The following is an 18,150-nucleotide window of genomic DNA, read 5'->3' on the forward strand; positions in this document are numbered from 1 at the left end:
TTCATCCATATTTAAACCACTGTATCTGCAATGACTTCTTGGGGACATTATTCTCCACTCGTAATGCAGATTACACAAGTAAACGATGACGCAACTTAGCCAAGTAAATTAACATGAAATTCACCACTCATAAGTTAAGCCAAGTATTGATATGATTCAACACTTATAATTTACTTAGCCAAGAAAAGATATAATTCACCACTCATCAGGTAACAGATGAATTTTTTATCTTTGGAAATTAAATTTGTTCTACCTCCTCAAATATGTTTTAAAAAGCACGCTGAGGATCATTTGAAATGATCTCCAGGATTCTAATACCAATTGTGACTATAAAAACAGCTTACCTTCACTGAACATATAGGATCTCTATCACTGACTTTCTAAGTCCAAGTTCTAGTCCCAGTGATTCTGCAAATAAAAAAATTGTCGAGTCAGCATTTTCCTTCGGCTATAGGATGATGCAATTATCTTAACTAAGAACCTTAAAGATAAAAAGCACAGACATGAACTTTATAACATCCACATTTTGATGAAAAAGGGCCACGCGCTGTCTTATTTGCAACTATGCTTAAGTACTTCAGTTAATCACGAGACTTGACATGTAGACAAGCTGTCAATCACAAAACACCATGCTGAGAATGTAAAAAGAGAATCAACAGAGCAAACTCAACTATTTGTCAAACATTTCTCAAGATTCTTCTTCATGGGTAAAATGTGTGACACATTTGTTTCCATTGTAGAAATGGCAACCTGATACACAACACAACTACCATTAGGACTGATGATAGAGTGATAGACATATTCAGTCTCCAGGCAACAACAGAAAAATTGAAGTACACAAGTGTGTTATTTTTCATACATTCAAGGACATTCATGTCATGCACAAAGTTATCTCAACCCAGTTATACCAGTGGAAGGACATTTTCTCCCTGTGTAACACGTTCACACACTAAAATGTGAACTTGTACCGACAGTTAGGGCAACCAGACATGAGTGAATGCAACCCCAATCATTCCGGCATTGATCTATGGTGGTGTCTGATCTGTGGCCAATTGCTGATTTTTACCTCAATTTACGAGCTAATTTTCAGATAATTCCTGTAATAACTTCTCATACTTATAAACATCAAACCCATGTTATGTCAGTGTGATGTCACATTGAAGTGATGCCATGTTGAAGTCTTGTCATGTCGTGATGTCGTATTCAAGTATTGCCATGCCATAATGTCGTCTGGATGTATGTCATGTCATGATGTCCTATTGAATAAATCCCATGCCATGATTACGGTTGAATTAATGCCATGCCATGTTGTCCTGTTGAATTAATGCCATGTCATGATGCCCTATTGAATTAATGCCATATCATGTTGTCCTATTGAATTAATGCCATGCCATGTTGTCCTGTTGAATTAATGCCATGCCATGTTGTCCTATTGAATTAATGCCATATCATGTTGTCCTATTGAATTAATGCCATGCCATGCTGTCCTATTGAATTAATGCCATGTCATGATGCCCTATTGAATAAATGCTATGTCATCATGCCCTATTGAATTAATGCCATGACATGTCCTATTGAATTAATACCATGTCATGACATGATGTCCTACTGAATTAATGCCATGTCATGATGTCCTATTGAATTAATGCCATGACATGATGTCCTATTGAATTAATGCCATGTCATTCATTATGTCCTACTGAATTAATGCCATGCCATGTTGTCCAACTGAATTAATGCCATGACATATCCTATTGAATTAATACCATGTCATGATGTACTATTGAATTAATTCCATGTCATGATGTCCTACTGAATTAATGCCATGACATGATGTCCTATTGAATTAATGCCATAACATGATGTCCTATTGAATCAATGCCATGTCATGATGTCCTACTGAATTAATGCCATGACATGATGTCCTATTGAATTAATGCCATGCCATGATGTCCTACTGAATTAATGCCATGTCATGTTGTCCTATTGAATTAATGCCATGCTATGATGTCCTACTGAATTAATGCCATGTCATGATGTCCTATTGAATTAATGCCATGACATGATGTCCTATTAAATTAATGCCATGCCATGACGTCTATTGAATTAATGCCATGTCATGATGTCCTATTGAATTAATGCCATGTCATGATGTCCTACAGAATTAATGCCATGTCATGATGTCCTACTTAATTAATTCCATGACCTGATGTCCAATTGAATCAATGCCATGTCATGATGTCCTACTGAATTAATGCCATGACATGATGTCCTATTGAATTAATGCCATGCCATGATGTCCTACTGAATTAATGCCATGTCATGTTGTCCTATTGAATTAATGCCATGCTATGATGTCCTACTGAATTAATGCCATGTCATGATGTCCTATTGAATTAATGCCATGACATGATGTCCTATTAAATTAATGCCATGCCATGACGTCTATTGAATTAATGCCATGTCATGATGTCCTATTGAATTAATGCCATGACATGATGTCCTATTGAATTAATGCCATGCTATGATGTCCTACTGAATTAATGCCATGTCATGATGTCCTATTGAATTAATGCCATGACATGATGTCCTATTAAATTAATGCCATGCCATGACGTCTATTGAATTAATGCCATGTCATGATGTCCTATTGAATTAATGCCATGTCATGATGTCCTACAGAATTAATGCCATGTCATGATGTCCTACTTAATTAATTCCATGACCTGATGTCCAATTGAATAAATGCCATGTCATGATGTCATCTTGAAGTGATGCCATGTCATGATGTCCTACTGAATTAATGCCATGACATGTCCTATTGAATTAATGCCATGCCATGACGTCTACTGAATTAATGCCATGTCATGATGTCCTATTGAATAAATGCCATGTCATGATGTCCTACTTAATTAATGCCATGACGTCCTATTGAATTAATGCCATGTCATGATGTCCTATTGAATAAATGCCATGTCATGATGTTCTACTGAATTAATGCCATGTCATGATGTCCTATTGAATAAATGCCATGTCATGATGTCCTACTTAATTAATGCCATGACATGATGTCCTATTGAAGTAATGCCCTGTCATGATGTCTTATTGAATTAATGCCATGTCATGATGTCCAATTGAATAAAGGCCATGTCATGATGTCATCTTGAAGTGATGTCCTCCAAGGACTCTCATCTAACATTATCATGGCAGACGACTCATCTTCATCATCTCAGACATTGGGCACTGTTTGGAACCTTGGGCAAGTCTTATATTTTGGGTTAGAGTGAGTGAGATTTGTACAGAACCTTGGTTCTATGTTTCAATGTATGTGGCCATAGGATCAACAAAAAGAAGGAAAGATACTACCCAAAAACGTTGAGGACCACCTAATTCTTTCCTATCACTTTAGTTAATCAGTCATAGCATGATATGAAAGAAACGGTGGTCCTTAACTTTCTTTAGTAGTATATATCAATTTGAATTCACCACACCCAACCATCGAGTTTTCCATGTATTCAACACATTCCTCCAAATGCCATGAAAATTTCATGGCAATTTGCTTCATAAACTTACAAAACCTGAAAGTTGAATAACAACCTACTTGCCCCCTCTTGCTAGTATTGACATTGTCAATAACAAAATACGATCGTATCTCCTTAAAATTCAGTGATGTTTTTTCTTTCGGCACAAAAACATTTCTGGGCAATCAAAATACAGTCTACTATTTTCTTTTCTATACCTGCATTCATCCTAAAATATTTATACCACGGTTGACAGTTTAACTTTCATCCACCCAATTCGCGCTGCTCTATTCTCTATTCATAACAAACATTTCAGGTGCACCATAATGCCCGAGTGCAAGAAACGCACATTACCACACCTCTACAGGTGGTAAAACTATCTCTCTGCATAGCATGGAGTCATGTAAGTAAATGTCTTATACTGGCTAGACATTAGGATTAAATAGGGAGTTGAGATCGGAAAGTTCTACAAATGAGTGCTGGCTAGTTGTCCACATAGGATGGCACCAAATATGTGAATGAAGTTGGTTCAATGCTGCTTTCAAAGTATACCGTAAATCCTTGAATTAACACCTGGTTGTCTATTTATTTCCAAGACATCTTATACCCCATCATTTATTTAAGTCAGGCATTTATGTTCAAATTACGATAATTTCCATGAAGATGGGACGTGTAATTTTAAACAAATTGTGTGGTTTGCATTTTGTATGATAATGGCGTTTCTATATCACCTTATGTTGTACCTAAAGGAATATCTATGGTTAGAGATTTTGACATGGTATCTATTCAAGACAGATGTTTTTTTTCTTTTCACAAGTCCTTCAGACACTGCAGGCATCTAGTCCTGTGGATATTGTTTAATATCTTATCTGACTGTGAAGCTTCGGGGTAGATGCTTGCCGTAAAAAGTGACTATGCTTGTCATAAGAGGCAACTAACGGGAACAGTGGGGTCAGGCTCGCTGACTTTGTTGATGCATGTCATCGTAGTCCAATTGCGTGGATCGTTGCTCATGATGTCAATCACTGGACTGTCTGGTCCAGACTTGATTATTTACAGACCGCCGTCATATAGCTGGAATATTGCTAAGTGTGGCGTTAAACAAACAAACAAAATAATACTGACTGACTGACTGAGTATGGTTTTACGCCGCTTTTAGCAATATTCCAGCAATATCACGGCGGGGGACACCAGAAATGGGCTTCACACAGTGTACCCATATCGGGAATCGAACCCGGGTCTACGGCGTGACGAGCGAACGCTTTAACCACTAGGCTAACCGACCGCCCCATAATGGCTTATCTTGATAAAACTGACAGCAATGAAGCAGACCAAGGGGCAACATTGCTGTCATCTATCACCAGCTGATCCTGGCACAGATAAGGGATGCAACTCCCTAAACCAATTGCAGCACCTCCGACCACCTTGCCACCTACGCATTGTGTCATGCATATTCTGTATATATATATGCCCTTCAAGTCTCATTGTGACATAAAGGCGGAATGACGTCAAATTAGAAACAGCATCATAGCTGAAGATCATTGCTGTCATTCGACAAATTGTGGTTTCTAGGACAGCGGTGGTGATCAGAGCATTTTTTCCAAAGGGGAGCTCGATTGGATTAAGAAATAATGGGTAATAAAGAAATTATTACACTCACAGCGTCAAACTAATTTTACGAAACTCACGAAGGAATTCATTACCCTCCTTTTCGTTCAGGAAGTACAAGAATTCGGAAACTCGTTTCGTAAAACCAGCATGACACACATGCTCATATAATAATTTCTATTTATGAAAATATGATCGATATCATATGTAGATGTTTCCAAAAGAGTGAGTGAGTGAGTATGGTTTTACGCCACTTTTCAGCAATATCACTGCGTGGAACATCAGAAATGGTCTTCACACATTGTACCCATGTTGGGAATCGAACCCAGGTCTTCGGCGTCACAACGTATGTTAAACACCAGGCTACCTGACTGCCCTTTTCCAAAAGTACATAGAAGTTGGGAACATACAAAAATAAAGGATTGATGCTTCAACATCTTCCAGGGGTAAGGTAAAAAAATAAGCTAACGGTGTTACAAATAACACGAACATGCGGGCTTGGGCTTGGTTGAGTGATGAGGTTTTCATCACATTTTTAATATTTCACATCCTTCTGGTAATTATTTCCTCATGGCTTGGAGTAATTAACGCCACCATCAAGCCTTGTTCCTATTTGTAAGGACTGTTATACACCTGGCCTGCATCTTGTGTACACGTACTGGTGGGTGTTTTGAGTAGCTTCCATGTTCCACAATGAACAGGTGGTGAAATCCCATGTCAAACATAAGCCATATTGTGAATAAATGGTTGTCTGCACTTAAAAAGCCAGAAAGTCACGTTCCTGTTTGATTGAGACTGAGATCCTGTATCCAAGCCAGCTGCCATATTTCTGTCTGAAGGGAGTGTTACCTGTACCCATGAAAGTGATGGATATCATTCATCTTTATAAAACTGTTACCTGTGAAGATCCAGGTTACAATAGGTCTTCAGAAACCCAAGCTTGCCGTAAAAGGTGACTATGCTTGTCTAAAAGGTGACTAATGGGATCGGGTGGTCAGGCTCGCTGACTTGGTTGATGCATGTCATTGTATCCCAATTGCGTGGATCATGCTCATGATGTCAATCACTGGATTGTCTGTGTTAAAGTGCAGTGTTAAACAACAAACAAAAAAACAAAACAAAATCATACCATGTGTTTTTCAAAGATCCAATTTCTGATCCAATCATCTGGGATAGTCTCAGCAGAGGTTCTGAACGATCCTACTGGGTTCCGATCTACCAAGCGTTCATGAATGCTTTGAAAATCAGGGCTCTGGGTGCTGTTTTATGACTGTTGTAAGTGTATGTTAAGGTATGGGAGTTACAATCACCTTAGTGCTGAGATTGCTTTGTACAACGGCACCCCTGGGTATAAGTGTGTTAGTGTGTTAGTTTGTTTGTTTGTTGTTGTTTAACGTCAAACTTAGAAAAATACCAGCTATAAGACAGCAGTCTGTAAATAATCAAGTCTGGGCCAAACATTCTGTCAAAATAATATATTTTGAAAGACTAAGTGTTGGTCTACAATATTCCTGTGCAACACTGGTTATCTAGGCATGAGATCCTGCTCCCACCCTGAGGTGAAATCTGATGAGATGTACAAAAGAGGGTGAATCTTCCCACAGTAGAATTTGACCCAAGAATCACCCTTAAAATGCTCCATGTTTATGCAGACACTGGGAAAAATGTACCATATCTTATCCATTCATCTGCCAGACGGATTATTAGACCTCCAGTTGAAGCCTGGCTAGGGGGCTAGTTTGGCCCATTTCACCAGGTATTTATTTTACATATTGGACTGGAAAGAGTCTGCGCAGAATCCTAGTAGACGGGTTACTGCTAATAAAATACACAATTTTGAGAAGAAAAAAACATTTTAGTGTCAGGCAGAGTAACAATTTGTATCATCTGTCAACATATTTTGGGATGACATTGCACCGAACTTCTGCTTTTAAGGTAGACACTTTATCCACACGTATCTATTTCACACGGGATTAGATGAGTCTGGGCAGAAACTGAGCTGAAGGGTTGATACAAAGAAAATACACAATTCTGTGAGAAAAACAATTTTGTGTCATTATTTTCACTGTTATTATTTCAATTATTCAAAACAAAACCCCACCCCTAATGTCACACAGACTCTGAAACATATATATCCAATACAGTCCATGCAAGTCTATAATGTTTGGCAAGTCTAGATTACTGCAGTATCAGGTATCAGTATGCAGTATCTGAAACTGAAGAAAGTCTCTGGGTTCCTTTTAATTATATTTTTAAACTATAAGTTAACAACTGTAAACTGTGTTCATTTCAAGAAACTAGATGTTAGTCTACCCCATCACAAACACCAAGCTTGTTAGAGTCATATCACTGTTGCCTGTAAATAATCAAGTCTGGACCAGACAAACCAGTCATTGAGAGTATGAGCCGAGAGTATGGGTAGGATATTAAAGCCCAAATACATTAAACTAGTAGAGAATTATCAGTTTAGAGTAATTATGCTATTATCACTGTCTTTATATTATCACATCATTATCGTGCACATTGATAGCCAGATGCAACCTTGACCTTCTATTTAGAATCCACAAAGGAGGTATCAACATCGGATGAGTTGAATTTACAGGAAATAATTTCTGATAAAACATTATCAAACAAACAATAATTGTCTCAAATCAGCAGCTGTCCAACTTCAGCAGAAATACATGCTGCTGAAAAGAAGCTTAGGAAAATCTGATTCTTTCAAATTACACTTGTACTATAATTAATCTGTCACATTACTCAAAGAAACTAAGGAGCACCCTTTCATAATACTGTAGACGAGCTATGACAGATTAACAGCAATAACACGCAAGGATTGCGTGGTCCTTAACACTTTAACAAAGTAGAAAGTGGTAAGCTTGACATTTACCAGATAATCATCTGTTTGAAAAGGTATATGAAGTAAATATATGAAAAAAGCTAATTCCTAGTTTCACCGTGTTGTACACAAGGGGGATCTTCGTATCAATCATCTGTCAGTGAACTACCGGTATGCAGACTGTGTGAGCATGCAGACTGTGTGAGCGATGGTGGTGGGATAGTGGTGGTAGGATACGGAGTGCTTGAAGTCAGGATGTAAACCCTCAACTGCCAGTATCTCGCCCCTACATCCACTTTGTCCTATGATAAACAACGTGTGGTGTTCTCTCACAGATCTTATCAATGTCACACTGACTTCAACGTTTCACTGTGGCTTCAAACTCTTCACAGATAATAAAGATATAAAATATGTTGGGAAGTTGTTCCTATTCATTGTGATTATTGACAATATATTTTCATATAAAAATTATCTTATCTGTTCGCAGGTTTGTGATTAAATGCTTTCAAGAAACATTGGTGGAAATTATTCTATGGTAATTTTCAAATGAGAAATCGCCCAAATTCTTCAAACATGCCATGTAATGCATTTTGTTCAAGGTATTTCACACATCAACCTTTATAATTTCATCAAATTGAATGAAATAAACTTGAATAGTGTGTACACTGCATATTAGAAGATTAACATTTCTTTCTCAAATATTATTTCTGACAAATCTCCCTACAAACTTTATCGAATGCACTCATTCCATTCTCAGTGGTTAACATAATGCAAATATTTCACCACCCTAAAAAGTTAACACAAAAATATTGATGCAGTACTTTCAAGTGCACACTTAAATCCTTTACAAGCACAGAGAAAATAATTACAACATGTCTTCACATTCTTCAGGTTACTTCAACAGCTTGCATCTTTAGTAAACAGTACAAATCTTCTATGATGTTCAATGTTGCTTTATTTTTACTACCCGGTCTAGGAAAATAAGCAGGGCAAGCCTTGATGACACATGTATGTAGACCTCAAGAGGAAACCATTCCATAGGGCTGTCACTCCAGCTCCTTTTCAAACAGCAGTTCTAGTGTTATGATAGACTTGCACAAGTCTCTAAGGCAATAATTATTAGTTTAAATCATAAGTTCTAGATTATGTAAATAATAAGGACAAGTTGTCCTTATAAGAAACTGCAGTCCTTGTACTGTCCACATATCTCGACTTATCTCTTAGGATAGAATTACTACATATCAATGGACTTTTCTTTAAGTACAGCCTTGGAGGAAGGCTAGTGTTATGACTGTACAAGGTGTTTCCTTGAGAAAACGATACGATTGGTTCGCATTACAATACGTATTCCACTACCATGAGTGTGATATGATTCGTATGCCGATACAGAAATTTTATTTCATAAGTTGATATTCTTTCTTTTAGCAGGTGAATCGATCATTTGTTTTTAAATTCAGAGATTGAAGATGGGATATTATGAGGTAGAAACATATAGGCCAGAGGGACTGTGAATGTTATGCTATTTATTGCCAACAGGGAAATACTTGAACATCTGTGTAAGCTGGTGGTTGAACAGTTTTTGTTATTATTCACATGTTTTAACACCAATATATCGGTATCGTGATACAGGGGTTTAAAAGCAATGTATTGTATCATGGGCCTTGTGTTTGGATACAATACTGTATCACTGTATCGTTACACCACTAGCGTTCCCCCCTGCTGTTAGCTGTATTGCATCAATATATTATCGAAAAGAAATTAATGTGCAAATAGTGGGAAACTAAACTAAATGTGACAAGTGACGACTTTACCTACTGAGCTACTCTACTATCCTCTCAGCATAGTGACGGTCATAACTTCATAACACTGTATACCTATTCTAGGATTCAAACCCAGGTCTTCAGTGAGTTGGGGGAAAAACTCAACCCACTTGGCTACCCCATGGTCCCTAAACCCTAAACTCCATACCACTGTACACCAGAAACAACTGTGCTTTGAACAGTTAACTTGAGATGGGAACCAAACCTAGGTATACAGGTACACGGACGAGCACTCTACCCACTTGGCTACCCCATGATCTAACCACTGTGGCAGCTATAAATCCATAACACTATGTTCTTCACCACATACTTTCCCACTTTCTTAAAAGCAAGTCTACAGCGATGTGTCTATTGACTCAAAGATAAAGGCATTAGGAACAAGACTTGACTTCTGAACAAACATACGTAAAGCATTTCTTTCAGAAAAAAGAAACTTTGGTGTTTTTGGTTGAGTGAGAGGATAAAACAAATTACGTTTTTCTATTTACCTTTGATGCCTCAAGCTTCCCATTCTTAACCTATAGGTCAATAGTTGTAATGAGACTGATAAAAAAAAATGATTGATACAGAAATCAGACATTACGATGGAGAATGTTGTCATGTTAAGAATAACAAACAACATATGGAGTGAGAGAGCTATGGTGAGGGAGGGAGTTACTTGAAGGACCACGTGAGTAAAATGACTTCATGGATCGTTGCTTGTGCTCTCAATTGCTGCTTTGTGAGTGAGTGAGTTTGGCTTATTGCCACTTTGAACAGTATTTCAGTGATATCATGGGGTGTCAGCTCCCTTTGGAAGGAAAGCCCGAAGTGATGCACGTCCTAGTTGGAATACTGTTCAAAGTGGCGTTAAACACAACTCACTCACTCATTCACTCACAAAGACTGTAATAAGTGGGTAAATCAGCTGGATTTTTCTTTCTTTGAGCAAAATTGAAAACTTCCTAATGGCTACCAATGTGGAAAATCAGACCAGTAGTGTGTATGACCATTACACAACCAACTGGCTTGGCGTTCATCAACTTCTTGACTATTTCATTGCAATATTTCAGGAGAGGTGCTAGTACTTATATCAAGTCATAAATGTACTAGCACCTGTACTGAAACATCGCACTGAAATAAAAAAATAAATTATCAAGCAAAACTATCATGTGTACTGTAATGTCGCATTGAAATATCCAGGAAGCAGAAAAATGTAAGTCTTGGCAGTCTCCATAAATCATACAGCTTCTAAAATGCCACTTAAGATATTATTCAACTCTACACTATTCATGTTACGGATAAATATTTCATCCTAAATACTGATAAAATGCAGTAAAAACTCACAGGGATTTTTCTAGGATTCCAAACTAAGAGCCCTTGGCAAACAAATTGGGAACAAAACGTTATCTTGTCCATATTTTCTTACATGCAGGGGTGTTTAACAATTCGTTCAATACATAAATTAGACTATACCTTGTTCACTGGTCCTGTTAACAGTGAAATGTAAGTCACTTATGCAAAGCAATACAATTTATTATTACGTTACTAATGGGTGAGTGAGTTTGATTTTTACGCCGCTTTTAGCAATATTCAAGCAATATCACGGCGGGGGACACAAGAAATGGGCTTCACACATTGTACCCATATCAGGAATCGAACCCGGGTCTTCGGCGTGACGAGCGAACACTTTAACCACTAGGCTACCCAACCGCCCTTATTACGTTACTATAACAAAGGAACTTAGCAAATTAGATATTTTGACTGGCATTTACTTCAGAATAGGGAGCAAACAGACTCACTTATTCACTCTCTTATTCCTCAAAGTGAATGAATAGATATTCAATCTACACATTTGTTTTTTTTGCTGATGTCAGTCAAATTCAGCTATATCTTGAGAACACTTTGCCTACTTATAAAAATAATTTACAATTAACATACCATGAAACTTGTCCATCTTTTATATAAATGCACCTTTTTGCATCAAAAACATCACCCTCAACAGGATTCAAATACCTTGGAACAAAACACTTAATAAAAACTGTCACAGCCCTGATGGCTATAGAGTTACCCCTTTGTGTGTTGGATAGCATGTCCTTGACAATGAATCTCTCCCCACTGTATTAATGCGCTACTACTTCTAATTAGAACATAACAAGAAGCTGTTTCAGCTTTACGAACAGTAAACACTTTCCGCCAATATGCATGATAATATGCATGATAATGTGCATGCATGCAAGCCGTTGTGTGTGTACGTGTCATTAGGCCATGCTACAGTGTCCCTATTATTTCTTGGTGAGTGCTGGTTTGGAGTGTTCCTTCTGTAGTCAGTGTAATCTGGAGCACCTGCTTCTCAATTGTGTCAGCTCAGTGTCATCATACAGCCTTCCATGTTTGTTCAAGGCATATTTCAGTACGCGGATTCCCGTTGGGTAGGACATGTGTAATTCATGGCAATCACTATCGTTAACCCTTAACGTTCTGTCAACTGATTGACGAACAGAATATCTCTATATTAAAAAAATTTGACGAACAGAATATCCTTAAACCTAAAGGAATTTGACAAACACAATATCTTTAATACTAAAGGAATCTGACAAACAGAAAATCTTTAATACTAAAGGAATTTGATGAACAGAATATCTTTAACACTTAAGGAATTTGACGAACAGAAAATCTTTAATACTAAAGGAATTTGAGAGACTTATAGTGTGTTTCTCCACAACAGCAATATTGAACTTTCACAAAGTGTTCCGATGTGGGACATCAAACCCAGTCATCTGCAGGACAAGCAAACACATTCACCACTGGACTACCTAACCCTGATGTGAGTTGGGGGTTTAAAATTGTTTGCAAGAATGTCAGCTAATGTCAGATTGATGTGGAAGGAAAGACTAAATCAGATCTTAGTACCTGGTGCAACCAGATATCACAGGTTTGGTGCTGACCAAGTGAGTGAGTGAGTATGGTTTTACGCCGCTCTTAGCAATATTCCAGCAATTTCAATACCAGAAATGGGCTTCAAACATTGTACCCATGTGGATAATTGAACCTGTGTCTTTTGCGTGACGAGCGAAAGCTTTAACCACTAGGCTACCCAACTGCCTCTGGTGCTGACAAAGAAAGATTGTAAGGGGAATCTTGGATTCAAACCCACAACCTGTGCATCCTCAGAGCTATTACTGTAAAACTTAATATGGCACTGGCTGTCCGAATATCAGGAAGGTATTTTCTCAACAAATCTTCAAGCATGAGAAACCTGGGTTTCATTCCAAAAAGAGATATTAGCACAGTCTGCGACATCAACCACCAATCTGAACCCTGAGTCAAGTAAAATTCTGTTTGTTCCAGTTAGCTCTTCAAGTAATAGCCCACATATACTAGTACCAAAACAACTCTATGTATGATAAATCTAGATTCTGAAATGAACATATTTTATAGAAAAAAAGCTGTTAAAGTATTTTAATAACATATCATGTGCCAAGAAATTTTCTTCAGAACTACAGTTACTAATCTAGACTTGACTTTAATGGACTGTATTAGAAAAAAAACATATGCAGTTTTTTTATCCCGAGTATGGTAACACTAAATTCTACTGAAAAAAATGCTAAGAGACATGTTCGGTCTAGTAGCCTCCAACGTTTTTGGCACAGACGGTTAGCTGTACAACTGTCATATGTCAGTGTTGAAGTATAGGAAGAATGTAGCACTGAGATCTTTCAGTGACACTGAACACCGTAGTAGTACCGGGTATATTCACTCAGTATGAGTTCAGGATGATCCCAGCAGCACCACCAGTCTGCTTGATACATCTAGTGATATGCATGCTAAAGTACACACCTCCTGGCTGTGCCTGCCCATACACTCTCCTACATTAGTGACACCGACACTACAGCCATCTGGGTGTCTGCAGGTTACATCCTATCCTCAACTTGGCCCTATTTACATTTCTTCCTTGTAATCTATATGATTTTCTTACAGCCTGAACTGGTGAACTCCATCAAGGCAGATAGTGTCAGCCATGTTTGTTTTACACATCCTCTGCTGAATTGTATGAGAAAAATGTACTCGTAACATTTTGTGTTTATGTCCAAGTCTGACCATACTGCATACATGAGATGATTTGAGCCATAAAACATTTTATGGTCCAAGAAAGTCTGCTCAAAATGTCTGCCAGTTTACTGTCAGTCATACATCTTGCAAAGAATAATGACTCTGGCTGTCCTGGAAGATCATCTAGTGCTCTCAGAAACTATAAGCCTGATTTAACACTGACGTAATAGCAAAAGTCAAGTGAAAGTTTGCCCAAAGTTGGGGTATCTCATGAGCTAGTTAAAATTCTAGATCCTTGCTTTGTTTTCTGATAATATCATTGTTTGGCTTGTTGACTTTCCATGAGTTCGTCTACAAGGTCTGCTGCCTTATTCTCCACAAGGTCTAGACACTGTTATTAGAACCATGTGTGGAACTGGAACAATGTCCCACAATTAACGGTAACCAAATATTGGTAACAACTGAACAACAATGTGAATGTGTATGGTCTTATACAGTTTTTAGAAATATTCCAACAATATCACAACGAGGACCCCCAAAATGGCCTTCACACATTGTACCCTTGTGGGAACCCAAACCACGGTCTTCATGTGACAAGCAAACCCTTTAACCACTGCGCCACCACCACCACCCCACTGTATGAGCTGAGAAGTAATAAGAACAAATCCTTCAAAAGCTCCTTGCATCTTAAGCAGGAGTAGAAATTTTGAAGTTTCCCTCTCATCAAATGGTATCCAGAGAGTTCGACATATCTCAAACTTTTTCTAAGGTGTACTTGATGTTATCACGAGTTGAGCGACTTTGAAGGTTAATTTTTATCCTTGCTCTGATGTTTCTTTTAATTAAGTTAGATCTTTCAGTCATCTCCTCAGGATGCGGGATGGCAATGATTAGCGAGTTCTATTGCCATGAAATGCAATTCACCTACAGGACAGAACATTTTGATAAATATGCAAGCTATTTCTTCATTGGTATTTTCCACTGAATTTTGACTAAAAAAACATAACTTTACAGTGAATTACCAGCTCAAGCACAACACCAGAAACAGGCAGTATATTCATTAATAGAGACAACTTTGATTGGTCTGTGATCAGTACCATAAATGATGAGGTTTATGATTAGCAATTTGGTCAGATCTTAATTAAGACTCATACTTGAAAGGATGACTAACATCCTCAAGGAGAAGGCTGATGATGACGTTGATGATGATGACTTCATGCCTACCCGAGGATATCTACTTGAGAAGGGTGACACACCTTTTCAAGAAGGATGACCTTCGAAACCACTGAAAGAAGGATGACTGCCTAATTTGGGGAGAGATGCTAACTTCTTATAAATTATTTTTCCTGAACAAAGTTTGTTTCAACGCTAGCCAATAGAGCAGTGTAAATGTTCAGAACATTGGTGCCATGACGTCACACACACCAGCATGTGGCCCGGCTATGTAATTCAATTGTACAGAATCAATCTGGTCGTCTGTAATTGTGTACTAAAAGGACTGTGGGTAAATGCGCTTGCAAATGACAACTAATATTAAACGTGGTAATGTGATTTAATCCAAGCTTGGAGACTCCTGGCTCTAGTTTAAAGACAATAACTATCAATTACACAGACTTCTGATAGCATGAATCAATATTTATTGAATAATTGTATTTTAGGGATGACAGGTGTTTACTTAGTTGCAGAAATCAATTCCATGTGACAGAGTGGTTTGAGAATTGTTTTTGTCACAATCATATAGGGACAGACTAATCCAAATATATTGCATCAGAAACTTGAGCAAATATTGAAATCTCTATCCTAAATATTTGATTAAGATCTTTAACAAAGGCTTCACCATAATACAGAAACAAAACGGTTCCATTGACGTGTTTCAAAAAGCAAATTTATAATGGTATTTGTAGAATTTTAATAGTCATACACTAATAAAGTAAAATAAGATGAAGGCAATAGCATTGTACTCTCCACCCAATCAATCTACTTGCCCCATGTAACAAGCATAGGTTGATGGGGGCTATTCCAAACAGGAATCCCCACTGGGTTCTAATCAGGAGATGGGGAAAATACAGATTCTGGGTAAGACTAGTCCTCAATATCTCATGCTTGCCACAAGAGCCGCATCAATTTGGGATTGGGTGCACAGGATGGCATGGCATATTTGTATTTGAGGTTGTAGATCATTGGTCATGGTAAAAGTCACTGGTTTGTCTGGTCCAGACTTCCTTATTTACAGGCTGCCATGATGAAGCTGGAACTTTGCTAACTGTAATCAGCAAAAAACTAACTCACATTTTAACATTCATCTAATTGTTTGCAGCTTGTATTGGAAAAAGCTTGCTATTCATATGGATAGTTGTACCAATAGATAGAAGTCAATGATAGTCCAGCTGTGCTGATTTGTGATCAATGAAGCAACTGTTACTCCAGCCCCAAACCAGGTTTGACACAAATTATATTAAAACCGACAAAACCCTTCCAATAATCGTAAGTAATCTCTGCTAAAAGCAGAATCTGTTGGACAATTCCAACTATATCATGAGCATGTGTTAGTGAATCACTAGCAAATAGTAATGATACCAAGTGTAAATGAAAACGTGAGCATATCCTGCTCCACAAGGTGCACCAGTCACAAACACATGCAAAGGTAAGTCAATTGTTCACTTGAAAAAACATGGGAACATATGGTCAAGTAAAGATAGGGAATTGCAAAAGACATCAATTTTGTCACTGATGTGTTATTTTTGGAAATGTCGACAAAAATATATTTGAAAGCTTTTCTTAAGAGCATACAATGAAATATACTACTCAAAAAAAGTTAAGGAACACTTTTTTTCATAATTTTTTCAAATTACTAAAGTTAATGTCTCATCTGATAAGACAATCTGGTGACCTATTCTAACCTGGATTCCCCATGTGACCCTTCAACACTGAATCATGGACAAGAAGATATATATTACTCAAAAGAAGTGAAAGAACACCTGACTTTTTCACATGACTACAGTTTAGATTTACTGGTCATATGAAAAAAACAGGGGTTCTTTAACTTCTTTTGAGTAGCATATATTGCACATAACTCTTCACAGATGTAATTCCTCCTTTAAAGTCAGATGATAGTTAATGGACGAACTGAGCAAGAACATTCATATCCACACTTGTCCAGCTCACAGGATGCTGTGTGTGCAATGCCAATCATGGCGACACAGCTAGTCCCTTCAATGGAGCACAACATGTGTTTCCAACAGCAGTTGGACTGTCAACATGAGAACTTTGTACTTGATGATCGATGTAAATTACTCTGTATGGGTTCTCCCTGGGATTTCTTACATCGCCAGACAGTTGATAATGGGGATCAAGTCCACTGCTTCTGTGTAAGACTTGGGAAAACAATTCTATTTTTTTCTATTACGTACGATCACATGTATTTGCAAGAAGAAGTAAATAACATATAACAAAGCTATATTTTGTAATTTTTAAGATCTTTATAGTTAAATCATCAAGTGTGACATATTAAACTCTGCCTGTCCAAAATCTGTTAATTCTGAAACCCTGTTTATCCAGGCCCTGTTAGTTCTGAAATCCTGCTAATCCAGGCCCTGTTAGTTCTGAAACCCTTTTTATTCAGGCCTACGGCTATTTAATCCACACCCTGTTAGCTGCAACACCCATTTAATCCACACCCTGTTAGATGCAACACCCATTTAATCCATGTGTCAGTTCTGAGACTTATGTTTTCAAAACAATTACTGTTAGGAACATCTAGACATACAAAGGACAGTACTCCATACCAAGGAATCATTGGCCAGGACATTTTTAATCCAACCAATTCACAAAGAAAGGCACTGTCCAGTTGAACAGGCAGATGTTTTTGAGCCTCAATGCTACCCTGTCAAACAGCCTTCACTAATGACTTCCAGCACAGGTGACACACAACACGACGTAACACAACGTAACACAACCTAACACAAGCCACAATGAATCAAAGGTCAAAGTTTCCATGCATTCAAAAGAAAACAATATAATTTAAAAAATAACAAACACAAAAACATGTCAGGTCATAAAGTTTATTTCTCAAATCAATAAAACATCAACATCATGAATAAAATCATATCACATCAAAATTATTTGAGAATATCCAGGTAATGTCAGAAACTTTATTTCTGGATCAATAAAACAATAAATTCATAAACAAACACAAAGTCACATCAACAATTCACAAAACAAAATTAATTACAATATATTGACCATGAGTTACAAATTAGACAGCATTGAGCAAACTAAACGCCAAACACATAATACCCCTTCAACAACCTGGAACTCAACCCTGACCTCTGCA

At 37.6% G+C, this 18,150-nt stretch overlaps 1 protein-coding gene across 8 annotated transcripts in view; it reads right to left on the reverse strand.

Moving 5' to 3' along the window:
- The window catches only part of LOC139463861 (poly(rC)-binding protein 3-like), a 348,995-nt gene that overhangs the window by 296,641 nt on the left and 34,204 nt on the right, over window positions 1-18,150 (reverse strand). For all 8 annotated transcript variants that reach the window (XM_071245245.1, XM_071245243.1, XM_071245246.1 and 5 more), the window contains exon 2: window positions 345-408. The gene's annotated coding sequence lies outside the window, so the exon portion shown is untranslated. The remainder of the gene's footprint in view (window positions 1-344; window positions 409-18,150) is intronic.

This window comes from Haliotis cracherodii, unplaced genomic scaffold (genome assembly GCF_022045235.1).
Source record: "Haliotis cracherodii isolate W230 unplaced genomic scaffold, xgHalCrac1.p SCAF_16, whole genome shotgun sequence".
Classification (NCBI taxonomy): domain Eukaryota; kingdom Metazoa; phylum Mollusca; class Gastropoda; order Lepetellida; family Haliotidae; genus Haliotis; species Haliotis cracherodii.